Source organism: Asparagus officinalis, chromosome 3 (assembly GCF_001876935.1).
Source record: "Asparagus officinalis chromosome 3, Aspof.V1, whole genome shotgun sequence".
Lineage (NCBI taxonomy): Eukaryota > Viridiplantae > Streptophyta > Magnoliopsida > Asparagales > Asparagaceae > Asparagus > Asparagus officinalis.
In genome coordinates, this window is record NC_033796.1 from 31,384,206 (window position 1) to 31,398,466 (window position 14,261).

General features: G+C 36.5%; 1 long non-coding RNA gene across 8 annotated transcripts; it reads right to left on the reverse strand.

Annotated features, from left to right (window-relative positions):
• Positions 749–13,350, reverse strand: LOC109833657. 8 transcript variants are annotated; one of them, XR_002245303.1, is made up of 5 exons: positions 13,265–13,321; positions 3,227–3,286; positions 2,698–2,776; positions 2,517–2,619; positions 749–1,060 (listed from the first exon to the last, which is right to left on the reverse strand). It is a non-coding gene; the product is annotated as an uncharacterized LOC109833657 (long non-coding RNA). The 8 variants fall into 8 exon arrangements; XR_002245301.1 differs by having other exon boundaries at positions 3,197–3,286; XR_002245304.1 differs by having other exon boundaries at positions 13,258–13,321.

Here is a 14,261-nt window from a genome sequence, read left to right on the forward strand (position 1 = left end):
ATAAAAATCAATAAGTTCAGTAAACAATACGCTGGACCACAACAAAGTTAATAGTTAAAGCAATGAGAGGCATGAAAACAATTACTGCCAAGAAGCAATGCAAACAAAATCCAAAGCAGCATGGGCAATGTGCATCTTAAAAGCCAAATTACGACAGATTGCAGTCAGTGGAGATGATCGATTCTACCCCTTTCACTGCCAATTTCAGACACAGAAATAGCACTTTAATTTTTTTTAAATGAGTACTAGCAGCAAGATGTAAACTTTTCTACGAATTGCATGAAATAGTCAAAAGCATTTAATGCTTCCTACATGAGATGAAAGGGACAGGAGAACTTGAAAACAGAACCCGTGTAATGCAATTTGCAAATAGCTTCACTGACCTCTGCTCTGCTGCCTCATGTGCTGATGCTTCTTGTGTAACTTCAGCATGTTCTAGGGGAGCAGATCAAAATCCTCCTCTTGCATTTGTTCTTCAAAAGGAAAAATATTAAAGAAGCCAAACTTTGTGACACAATACTTGGGTGTTTTCCCCCTTCTTTATTCCCAACCAAGAAACTTACATTGTTCATCTCTGCAGCCCCATTTATCCATCTTTAAACTCGAAAAAAGCATATGAATCATTTAGGCAAAAAATCACACAACAGCTAATCCCCACATGAACTTGATTTTTCATTACTGAAAGAAGGCATCACCTTCATAACTGCTATTGATGTTAATGGAAATCACTTGTTAACGACAACGGCACTTGAAGAGAACATCCCTGATCTTGCTGTAGTTTCAAAATGTTCGTGCGTACAGAAATTACAAGAACAAAGTTATAGTCTATAGATACTATTAAAGGAAAAGAAGACAACTGTTTTCACATTTATGAATTGCACCCAAGCTTGTGACATCTGGAAGCTACAAGGGCATCAAGCAGCAACCGACGCAATAATCAGGCAACAAGCTTAGCTTGAATCAGATATATTAATCCTTCACATCTGGTACACCTTCAGAAGAAATTTGAAACCTTGTGTCAGCTTCTGCTGAGCATGGAGAACTTATTACTTTACAAAACCTGCAAAAGAACAGTTTCACCATACCAATGAAAAAGAACCCATAGACGATAAGGACTCATGAAGATCGCATTAGCAATCTAATTATTATACAGGAAACAGAAGTGGGTATGAAAGATTAAGAACACGTACGCGGATAATGCAAGGGTATACAAGATATGAGTGCCACAAAATAGTATGCCAGTCCATATATAGACTGCAAACTTCGCAGGGAATGCAGATGGATTCTTTCATTCGTCAAAGATGAAGAGAATACAGGAAAATTGACAGAAAACAGCTTTGGACTTCCAGCGGTCGACCGCAAGTAACGTGACGGTCGACCGCAAACATGCACGCAAGCTAGAACAGTCTTTGGACTTTTCACGGTCGACCGCGAGTGGCCCGGCGGTCGACCGTCCAAACCCTGTAATGAAATTGGTTTCTGTCGTTGGATCCGGTCGACCGCACGTGGCTCTGCGGTCGACCACGAGTCGGGCTGGGCCTGAACTTTGGTTTCCTGTTCGCATTAGGTTTGTGTTTTGATATATATTGAAACACGTTTTTTCTAGGGTTTAGAACAGAGATTTTAGATTGTACTGAGTATATTGAGAGGGAGAACTTGTGAGCAAGTTGAGAGATTTGGTTTAGGGGTTGTGTGAGTGATTTTGTGAGATTGTAACCCCTTTGTACTCTCCTTGATTTAGTGAAATCTCTCATCCTCTCCCCGTGGACGTAGACAAATTGCCGAACCACGTATATCTCTGTGTTTGGTTTGCTTTGTCGTATTTGGATTGAATTGTGCTCTTGTGTGGTTGGTCATCTTCTCCCGTGATCACAGATTCGTTCGGTGTGCGAGCACGCTTCCGCATAGGCGCGCAACAAAAGAAAAGTTCCTTAATCTTTTTCAAGCATGATATTGTTTCAAAGTTTTAACACTTAATTGTGCATATTTAGGAGCCCAAATCATGCCTACTTCCTATTTGAACAAAAGGAAAAACTAGCTAAAAGGTAAGATCCTTGTATGTCTGGTGGGGTGGATGGTAGCATAACCTTTACATAGTCCAATGCCACACTAATTTTTTTCCATAAAACGTCATGTGCTTATATTTTTACTACATTCCACCAACAGCTTATCATACTGTGCCAAAAAAGACAGACAAGCATAGAACTGCCAAACTATGACGTGTCATGAGATCACTGCCAATTTCATCAATAAAAGAGGAACCATGTATTTGTGCTACATCCAAGTTAATGTTTTGAACATCTGAGATGCCACAGCAAATTAAATTGGTAAAAGCATTTTCTCGTAGTCGGGATATAAAAAATTGTAGTTTATTTCAACTACTGAAAGGAATAGACGTTCTTTTATTGATTGTCGGAATGCAAAAAGAAGAAGAAAAGATTATGATGTTAATGGGATGATGACATAAATAAATGAACAAACGTGCCAGATTCAAAACTGAACATGCATGGCCTCACCATCATTGAAGCTGCTTCCAGCAAAAGCCTTGATTTATGATCAGTATTATAGGCTCTAGCATAAGTCACATTCTCCAGAACTTCAGCACCATTTAGTCCAAATCTGTGAACATCGAGCATTAATCATGTTAACTACCATGCCGTAAATGTTGAAAGATAACCTTAAGGGCAGGATTGGCACCCGTCTGCGATCTATAAGAGTCTTTGCAGTCCGAAAGTATCCTCTGCATCAATGTACATGGTTTTCCCTTCACCACCACCTTGATCCAGCGGAAGCTTAGATATATCAAAATAATAATAATAATATTGTGATTTGAATCAACAATCTATAGAGTGTGTGTAAGCAAAGGTGGGAAAATCTTTGAACTATGGCAAGCAAAAATCTTAACAAAGCCATCATTTGAACAAAACTAAAGAATGCAAAATGCAGAAATAAATCAAGCAAACTTATTAATGCAATGTCTAGAGCTTCCTGCATTCATTCTCAGCCACGAATAATTAGCTGGTTAAAGTCTTTAAACATACAAGTAATGGTTTAATTTGTAATCAATGTTCGCTATCAATTCATTAATTAACCCTTATCTGCTATCAGACGTATATATGCCTTACCAAGAAAAATCATGAACAAAATTTGATATTCATTCATAGGTAAAGATTACATTTATAACACTAATTCTTACTTGACAAGTGACGCAGAGTGTGTGACACACCTGAGTCTTTCCAGAGCGAAATTTACCATATTTCAGTAACAGATCCAGTTTCAATCTGTCCTGACCAGAGAAAAAACTCAGGTTAATAAATGATTATACATTTAGTAGCCTATATCTTTTTTAATCCTCAATGCATGGAGTAGAGTTTGCCATTCAATATCTTATCAAGTTCTTTTGACCCAAAAGTGATTTGCATTTTGGATGATGTAAAGCCTTTGTGCAATAAGATGGCTAGCACTGGTAAAGCCTGATCGAACAGGCTTTGAGGCTGTAGAAGACATTTTCTATTTAATGTTCTATAAGAACTTGTTGATAGACATTTTGGTTATTATTATTATTATTATTATTGGGAGGGAAACCATACCTGCTTCAATGATTTTGTCAACTTTCGCCTCGCTATTTCCTTTTGTAGTAGATCTTTTCTTGGTGAATATGCAACAGACTCCACAGTGCAGAGAGCAGCATCTTTGAGTTTTTATTTATTTATTTTTTATTTATTTATTTATTTTTACATCAAGAGCAGCTATTCCAGATGCCTTGATAGAATGGGATAAAACGAGCAAAGATTAAATACTGAATAGGAGCTATAAGCATCAACCAGAAAGTCCTGCTTTAACTAGCAAGTGCATTATTCATGCACTGTTAAAACTTAGACTGCATAGTCTGATAGATTTAAGATATTACCAAGAAAAGTATGTCTTTTTTTAAGAGAATTGTACGAAAAGGAGTAACATATCTACTAGTAGATGATACAAATTTAAACCCTAAAATTTGGCTTAACACATGAAAGCAAAATCCTCAGATACCATTGAGTGTCACTATATTCTGCACTTCACGTGATGGTAAGCTCTATTTTGGAAAGCGATAGGATGGTGTTCAGGCTTCAGGGGCGTACGAGGGCATTTAAGGCAAGAAACGCGGAAAATATTTAATTGAAAAAGGTTAACATAACTAAAACAGGATAAATTAGAAAAATTGAAAATTTAAGAAAAGTGTAAACTATACGAGATAACTTGTTGATTGTTGGAAATTTATAGGCAATGATAAGCGATATATTTGAAGCATCATAAAGATGAATATAATGAATCTAACAAATATTTAAGAAGATAACTGTAGGAAGTAATGACTAGATATACTTATTAAGACTAGTGATTCAAATATACTAATTTACATACTCCACAAGAATAAAAAACGATACTCATAAGGATCAAACTATGATATCTCATATGGTAAATGTAAACATGTGAATGCAAAAAAAAAAATGAATCACGAAAGCATGAAGTTTGTTTCAAAATAAAATAAAAAAGTTAGAAAATAAGAAAATATGTATGTCTTATTAAGGTCGAAATAGAATAAATTCACTCAAGCCTAGGCAAAGAGTCAATATTTTTACAACTTCAAAGAGTGAAGATAACATTGAATATCAATACGAGAACTTCGAACTGAACATGATACGAAGACTGAAGAAAATTGGCAAACGGGGGAGAAAATGTCATACCAGAAAATAATTAAGAAATAATATTTTGAAGACTTACGGGACCATTTGTTGCAGGAAGATCCTCTCTTAATCAATATACCTAGCTAGATAGTAAATTGGAGTATGCAACTTATGAAATCAAAACTAAACTGAGTGAACGAAGGATCAATTACATCTCTAATACCTAGGACACTAGAAAGCAGGAGAAAGCGGGCCAAAGTGAGATACCAAAAATTTCAATTGAATCCAGGAATTTTCACAATAGTTTTTTTTTTTCCTCGAAGCAATGCAGCTTTTGGCTTGATTCGCTCTAAATGGGGCTTTACTGGGGTCTTTTGAGGCTTTTCAAAGCAATGAATCATAAACTCACACACAAGTGTGCGGGAAGAGCTTTTGTTAGATCTAATAAAAACTTAAGATCTAAACCATAAAGCTATGATTAATTCAAAGAGATTTACAAGAATCAAAAGAAAAGAGCGGAAGCTTATACCTGAATCTATTGAGGAAAACCTGATTAGGGTTTTGATGATCTTCTAACCTTAGGGTTTCTCTAGCCAAATTTATCTCTAGATAGGGGTGAAGAGAATTAGAGAATGTAACCCTAGATTAGGGACCATAGCCCCTTATTTATAGATGTTGTACATTTGTAATTTGGCCCCTCATCAAATCACAATTACAACTTGGTATCTGTACATATAACCCCATGACTTATTTAAATATCCATTAACCCAAATTAATTTATCACTTTAGTGGGTTATCCTGAAGGATAGCAATACACATTGATTAATCATATGTGCCCACAAATAGATTTATCCTGAAGGATAGCAATACACATTGATTAATCATATGTGCCCACAAATAGATTTATTAGATTAAATCCAACAATCTCCCACTTGGGCACCATATGATTCCTTAAATTGTGTATAACCTTATGAGCTCAAAAATTGCTATCACTGAAAAGGTATTTCTAAACAATCTCGTTTATTTACTATATCAATATAGGATCAAAGCGGCCTTCGTCACATTTATCGTGATTCGACCCATCAATGGTCACATATACCAATACAATCAAACGACATAGATCAATCATGAATGTGCAGCATGAAAATTACATGCAATGTGATCAGTACATGTCTATTTTCAACTGGTCCTCCTTAGTGAGGTCAAAACCAAACATAATGTAACAGAGTGTCTTAACTGAATACTTTATTCTGATCAGACAATACAACCAAACATAAAGCACCACAATTACAAACTCCTACTAAATTATGATATCCTCAAATAATACCACACCCATATGAGCAGTATGCTCATGAAAGACCCTGGGTGGCAATCCCTTAGTAAGATGATCAGCTATCATGGAGTTTGTCTCAATGTGCTCTATAGATATCTGTCCACTCTGTACCTTTTTTTTCACAATCAGGAACTTAATGTCAATATGTTTTGACTTAGTTGAGCTCCTGTTGTTATTGGAATATATTACTGTAGATTTATTGTCACAATATAACCTTAGTGGTCTTTCCATATTTTCCAAAATACGCAGTCTTGTGACAAAATTTTGCAGCCATATTTCCTGATTGGATGCCTCATAGCAAGCTACAAATTCCGCTGTCATAGTGAAGGAAGCTACAAGTGTTTGTTTGATACTTTTCCATGATATAGCTCCTCATGCTAACATATAAATGTAGCCTGATGTAGACTTTCTGCTATCTTGGTATCCAACAAAATTAGAATCAGAGTACCCAATGACCTCCAGCTGTTCTGATTTTCTGTATGTGAGTATGTAATCTTTTGTTTTCTAAAGATACCTCATAACCCTTTTGACTGCTATCTAATAATCCATACCAGGGTTGCTTAAGTATCTGCCTAACATCCCAACAATGTACGTAATATCCGGACGCGTACATACCTGAGCATACATTAGACTTCCTACAGCCGAAGCATAAGGAATCTTCTGCATTTCCTGAATTTCAAGGTTACCTTTAGGGCACTGATTGAGACTAAACTTGTCTCCTTTAGCAACAGGGGTGTCACCTGGTCTGCAATCTTGCATGCCAAACCTTTTAAGTACCTTATCGATATAGCTCTTTTGTGATAATCCAAGAATACCCCGAGAGCGATCTCGATGTATCTGGATCCCTAATATAAAAGAGGCGTCCCCAAGATCTTTCATCTCAAAATTCTTTGATAGAAATCTCTTGGTTTCGTGCAACATGCCTATATCATTAGTGGCAAGCAATATGTCATCGATATACAGAACCAGAAAGATATACTTACTCCCACTGAACTTGTGATATACACAGTCATCAACAATGTTCATCTCAAAACCGAACGAGATAATTATTTGTTGAAACTTATGATACCATTGACGAGGAGCTTGCTTGAGTCCATAGATGAATTTTCTTAATTTACAGACCATATTCTTTGGGTCTCCTGACATAAAGTTTTCTGGTTATACCATATAAATCATCTCATCAATGTCTCCATTGAGAAATACAGTCTTAACATCCATCTGATGTAACTCAAGATCATAATGAGCAACAAGTGCCATGATTGTTCTGAAAGAGTCTTTCGATAAAACCGGAGAGAAAGTCTCTGTATAATCAATGCCTTCCTTTTGAGTATAACCTTTAGCCACAAGACGTGCTTTATACCTCTCCACATTACCATTTGCATCCTGCTTAGTTTTAAAAATCCATTTACAACCAATTGGTTTTGCACCTTCTGGCAATGGGACAAGTTCCCAAACCTTATTGTCTTGTATAGACTTGTATTTTTCATTCATGATATCAATCCACTGTTGAGAGTTAGAACTTTTCATGGCCTGAGAGAAGTTGATTGGATCATCTTCCAACATTCTACTATTTTCCTCATGTTCTTGAAAAAATACAATATAATCATCCGAAATAGCATTTCTCATTTCTCTTGTGGATCTCCTTAATGACACTGGTTCTTGAGGTTATTGAGTTTGTTCTTCTTGAACAGGGAGTTGTTCAACATTATCATCTTGAGGTTCCGGATTTACTTCTTGAGCAACAACAGGTATGGGAACTTGAATATTATCAAAAGTAACTGTATGGATTGGATCTGAAGCCAATTCCTCCTCAAAACTAATGTCTCTAACCTTATTTCTCCCCCCCAAACTCAACATCCTCAAAGAATGTTGTTGTTTCCGTCTTAAAAATATTCCTTAGTGTGAGATCATAACATTTATAGCCCCTAGAGCGTTCAGAGTACCCAATAAAGTAGCTGCTAATTGTTTTGGAGTCTAATTTCTTTTCATTTGGCCTGTAAGGCCTTGTCTCAGCTGGACATCCCCAAATATGTAAGTGCTTTAAACTGGGCTTTCGACCAGTCTAAAGCTCATAAGGTGTTTTAGCAACTGCTTTACTTGGTACTCTATTCAGAATGTAAGTTGCTGTCTTAAGTGCTTCTCCCCAGAGAGACTCTGGTAAAGAAGAATGAGAAATCATACTTCTTACCATATCCTTAAGAGTCATGTTTCGTCTTTTAGCTACACTATTCATGCTAGGTGAACCCGGCATGATGTACTGTGGGACGATACCGTATTCCTCTAGGTATCTAGCAAATGGTCCTGGACGTTATTCACCTGAACCATCATATCTACCGTAGTACTCACCACCACGATCAGATCTAACGGTTTTAATTCTTCTGTTGAGTTGATTCTCAACTTCAGCTTTATAGGCTTTGAACATGTCCAGAGACTCAGATTTTTCATGAATAAGATATAGGTGCCCATAACGTGAGTAATCGGCTATGAATGATATAAAATATTATTGACCATTCCAGGATTCCGTAGGGAATGGCCCACAAATATCCGTATGTATCAATTATAAGACATCCGAAGATCTGTTGACACCTAATCTCTTAACTTTGGTTTGTTTTCCCTTGATACATTCAACACTTATAGCCCCTAGAGCGTTCAGAGTACCCAATAAAGTAGCTGCTAATTGTTTTGGAGTCTAATTTCTTTTCATTTGGCCTATAAGGCCTTGCCTCAGCTGGACATCCCCAAATATGTAAATGCTTTAAACTGGGCTTTCGACCAGTCCAAAGCTCATAAGGTGTTTTAGCAACTGCTTTACTTGGTACTCTATTCAGAATGTAAGTTGCTGTCTTAAGTGCTTCTCCCCAGAGAGACTCCGGTAAAGAAGAATGAGAAATCATACTTCTTACCATATCCTTAAGAGTCCTGTTTCGTCTTTCAGCTACACTATTCATGCTAGGTGAACCCGGCATGGTGTACTGTGGGACGATACCGTATTCCTCTAGGTATCTAGCAAATGGTCCTGGACGTTATTCACCTGAACCATCATATCTACCGTAGTACTCACCACCACGATCAGATCTAACGGTTTTAATTCTTCTGTTGAGTTGATTCTCAACTTCAGCTTTATAGGCTTTGAACATGTCCAGAGACTCAGATTTTTCATGAATAAGATATAGATGCCCATAACGTGAGTAATCGTCTATGAATGATATAAAATATTATTGACCATTCCAGGATTCCGTAGGGAATGGCCCACAAATATCCGTATGTATCAATTATAAGACATCCGAAGATCTGTTGACACCTAATCTCTTAACTTTGGTCTGTTTTCCCTTGATACATTCAACACATACGTCGAAGTCCGAAAAATCAAGGGAATCCAAAATGCCATCAGACACAAGACGCTTAACTCTACCTTTTGAGATATGACTCAAGCGCTTATTCCATAATATCGCCGAATTTTCCTTATTTAATTTACGCTTAGTACCACGTGATTCCACATGCAAGGATTCATTATAAGAAGCAATTGTATCAAGTAAATATAGGTTGTCATAAGTACTCAAGTAATCGGTTCCCATAATATTTGAATTAAAAGATAAACTGAATTGACTGTTTCCAAATGAACAAGAATAATCTGATTTGTCCAATACAGAAATAGAAATTAAATTCCGTCTAAAATACGGTACTACAAAAGTATCTTTCAAATCCAAATAAGAACCAGTTCCTAACAATAACCTAAAGTGCCCAATTGCTTCCACATCTACCGATTGTCCGTCGCCCATAAAGATGTGTTTTTCAATAGCACTTGGCTTTCGGTAGCTCAGGCAGCCCTGCATAGAAACACTTATGTGAGTAGTAGCACCAGAGTCTAACCACCAAGTGTTTCTAGGTACTAAAGCTAAATTAACCTCAGAACAGACCAAAGTAAGGAACGTACCCTTATTAGCATGCCAGGCGTGATATTTTGTACAATCCTTCTTTACGTGTCCAGGTTTGTTACAGAAGAAACAACTCTGATTATCCTTATGTTGTTTCTTCTGAACTGGACCCTTAGCAGCTTCATTATTATTCTTTCTTTTCTTGCCCTTATCCTTAGAGGCATAGGCCAAATGAGCACTTTCTGTCTTATCTTGTTTCAACCTGTCTTCTTCTTGCACACAGTATGAAATGAGCTCATTTGCAAGGAAATCTTTAGTCTTAGTAATCCCTTCGGATTCTATGCCCCTGAAGGCTTCCGGAACGCCGCGCTTAATGATCATAAGACTCATGCGATTTGAACTCTCCCATTTCTCATACTCCTTCTTTGCATCAGGAGTGCTATCCGCATTGAGAGGTTGGGGTTGTTCAGTTCTTAATGCATAGTCAAGATCCATGCAGCCAAGAACAATTAATATGTTCTCTTTCCAAACCTTAAAATTTGTCCCATTTAGCATGGGAATTGAGTTGATGTTAGCAGAAATTGTTACAGCAGATGCATTAGCTGAAATAAAACAAAAATGCTCACATCAATAATCATAATTAGTAATCAATAAAATTTAAATAATGACGAATCCCATCCAAGATATCTGGCACAACATTAATATCAAGTCTTTGGACAGTAATATTAACTTGTAAGTGATACATTGTTGCAATGATCAAACATTGATAATAACTCATGTCAAATAATGAAACTATCTTTGAATCGATTCATTATTCACATGTAAACCTTATAATTGTCACACGCTTATCATCGCAGATGTGTATACAGTCTAAATAAATATTAACCTTCCTTTGGGCCGATTAAATATTTACACAAAAGCATACATACAAACATCTCACATTCCTCATGAACAATCTACACAAGAGAGGTTACTTTGGCAACTTCTTATTTCAATTAATCAATTGGAGTGTGAGACAACCTTAATACCTTAGTGTCATAATATTTGAATTAAATAATTGATTAAAAAACCAAATTAAATTTAAATTAAATTAATTTAAATTTTCATAGCTTAAATATGGCTCAAACTTAATTGAATAAATTAAGAATAAGTTAAGTATACCAAAGTGGACCTATGAAAAGCCGAGGCTTAACCATAGTGAACATGAAGTTCGCTTAATTTCGAACGCGAGGTTCGATTGTATTGAGTACAAGACTCACCTAAGAACGAACGCGAGGTTCGTTTAAAAACTGAACGTGATGTTCAACTTGAGAACGAACGCAAGATTCGTTTTGATAATGAACGCGAAGTTCAACTGGAGAACGAACGCGAGGTTCGTTTGGATTGAGCACAGGGCTCGCCTGAGGATGAACGCAGAGTTCAACTTGAATTGAGCGCGAGGCTCACCTGAGAACTGAGCGCGAGGCTCAACTTGAATTGAGCGCGAGACTCAACCTGAGAACGAACGCGAAGTTCGTTTAAATTGAGCGCGATGCTCACCTTAGAACGAACGCGAAGTTTGTATAAATTTGAGCGCGAGGCTCACCTTAGAACGAACGCGAAGTTCGTTTGAAGCTTTCAGCTTTGCCAAAATTTGAGGTAACCACCTCCTTAATTCCCGCACGTTTTCACGCACGAACCCTTAGAGGGTTAAATCTGAAACTGCCGCCGCCATTGTTCCCACACCCAAAGGTCGAAACCCTAAGGTTTCCTAACGCCACCGTCGCCGTCGAAGTTGAGAGCGAGGCCGCCAGCGACACTTCGCCGGCGAGGAGCACAGGATCAACGACCAAAGCACAATAGATCCAAAAGAATTTCTCGATTTTATTTCAAAACAGATCCAGAATCGAAAAAATGAGTTTTCCAAAAGAATTTCTCGATTTTATTTCAAAACAGATCCAGAATCGAAAAAATGAGTTTTCTTGATCCAGATCCAAGAAAAATCGAAGAAAAAAATCCAGAATCGAAAAAATGAGTTTTCTTGATCCAGATCCAAGAAAAATCGAAGAAAAATCCAAAAAATACGTTACTGTTCATCCAAAAAAATACGTTATTGTTCATCCGAAAATTTTTCCAACAGCAGTTACTGTTCATCCGTGAACAAAAATTGAGTCCAAAACAATTAAGATCAAAAACCCTAATTTTAATCTTAATCTCTTAGAACAAATCAAGGTGGTTCTGATACCACTTGTTAGATCTAATAAAAACTTAAGATCTAAACCATAAAGCCATGATTAATTCAAAGAGATTTACAAGAATCAAAAGAAAAGAGCGGAAGCTTATACCTGAATCCATTGAGGAAAACCTGATTAAGGTTTTGATGATCTTCTAACCTTAGGGTTTCTCTAGCCAAATTTCTCTCTAGATGGGGGTGAAGAGAATTAGAAAATGTAACCCTAGATTAGGGATCATAACCCCTTATTTATAGATATTGTACATTTACAATTTGGCCCCTCATCAAATCACAATTATAACCTGGTATCTGCACATATAACCCCATGACTTATTTAAATAACCATTAACCCAAATTAATTGATCACTTTAGTGGGTTATCCTGAAGGATAGCAATACACATTGATTAATCATATGTGTCCACAAATAGATTTATTAGATTAAATCCAACAGCTTTTTCTTGTTTCATGAGGAAATTTTTATTTTATTATTAATCTTTGAAATAAACTGATACCCTATAAATTAATGGTAAAAATAGTCGAATATTGAAAGTATAATGTCGAGATTAGGATTAAGGTGCAAATCAAGAAACACTCGGACATATATATGCACGAGAGGCGTTATATACACACTCTATGGCACACCACCAACCACACCCCCTCTCTCTCTACAGTACAGGGGGCTCCACGTGTGATTTTTTTAATGTGATGCCCCCTGCACTGTAGAGAGAGAGGAAGTGTGGTTGGTGCTGTGCCTCTATCATTTCTTTATATGCACAGAAGAAATAGACATTGACTTTTATACATTACTTATACAGAATGTCTCTTCTTATCACCAGGAGATATCTGAAATCGCAATCCAACCAGGGGGAAAAAGCGCTGTTCACAAGCCTGGGATATCAGCACCCAAGAAAGGCAAAATTTTGATAGCCGAATTAACCCAAAAAAAAAAAAGAAAAAAGAGTGGTGAATCAGGATAAAAATTCGTGTTTCGAATGAAGCTAAAACCTTAGCCTATCTCCAGTACAGTGACCGCTAAATTGCAATCATAAGAGGAAAATATGAGATACCCACGTTTCAATTATGAATAATAAGCACAAAAAACCCAAAAAGATCAAAACTTGATGAAATTTAGCAAAAGGGCAAAAAGGGGCAATTGAGATTTAGATTTTTACCAAATACCTGAAGCTTTTCAATGGGGAACGGGCCATGCTGCATGTCTTCGACATCTTCTGTGTCTGGTCGGCCAACGTGGGGCAGAGAGAGAGAGAGAGAGCCAGAAGGTGCCAAAAATATACTCTTCTGTATTTCTATATTTATATTTATTGGAGGATATAAAGAATTATTGTTTATGTTTCAGTAAATATTATAGTAAATTATTGTAGCATAAACGGTAAATCAGATCCGATCATCTGGAAGCTACTATTCATTCTATAGTATTTTTATTGTATTATAAATAGTAAAACAAATTAAATGTATTAAAACGTAGATTCTTTTCAAGTATAGAGGAATAAATATGATTTCTAAATCAAGTGTATTAACATTCTTTAAGTATATAAGAGTAGATATGATTTCTAATTTTAAGCATATAATAATTAAATCAAATATGTTAAAACTTAGAGGAAGACAAATTTAAAATGTCATGTGCTAGAATTAAGAATAGAGAAAGGAGAGCAATTCTCTTCTGTATTTCGTTGCCTTATGCCTTGCGGCTCTGCCAATATATATACAAAACTAGGTTAATGCTAGCTAGGATTAGTTAGGAAACTAAGCTACAAAACTGGAAACTATACAGCTATATATTCCTAAATACAAAACCGGAAACTATACAGCTATATATTCCTAAATATATGCAACAAGATATTTATGAATAATATGCCTAATACTCCCCCTCAAGTTGGAGCATGAAGATCTCGAATGCCTAACTTGCGAAGAAGTACCAAAAACTGTGATTTTCCAAGGGCCTTTGTAAAGATATCCGCCAATTGATCACCCGTTCGTATGTATGACGTGGCAATATTACCAGCCTTAAGCTCATCTCGAACAAAATGACAATCCACGTCAATGTGCTTCGTACGTTCATGGAATACTGGATTTGCTGCAATATGTAAAGCCGCCTGACTATCACAATACAGGCGCATAGGTCGATCATGTCGTACACCAAGACAAAATAAAATAG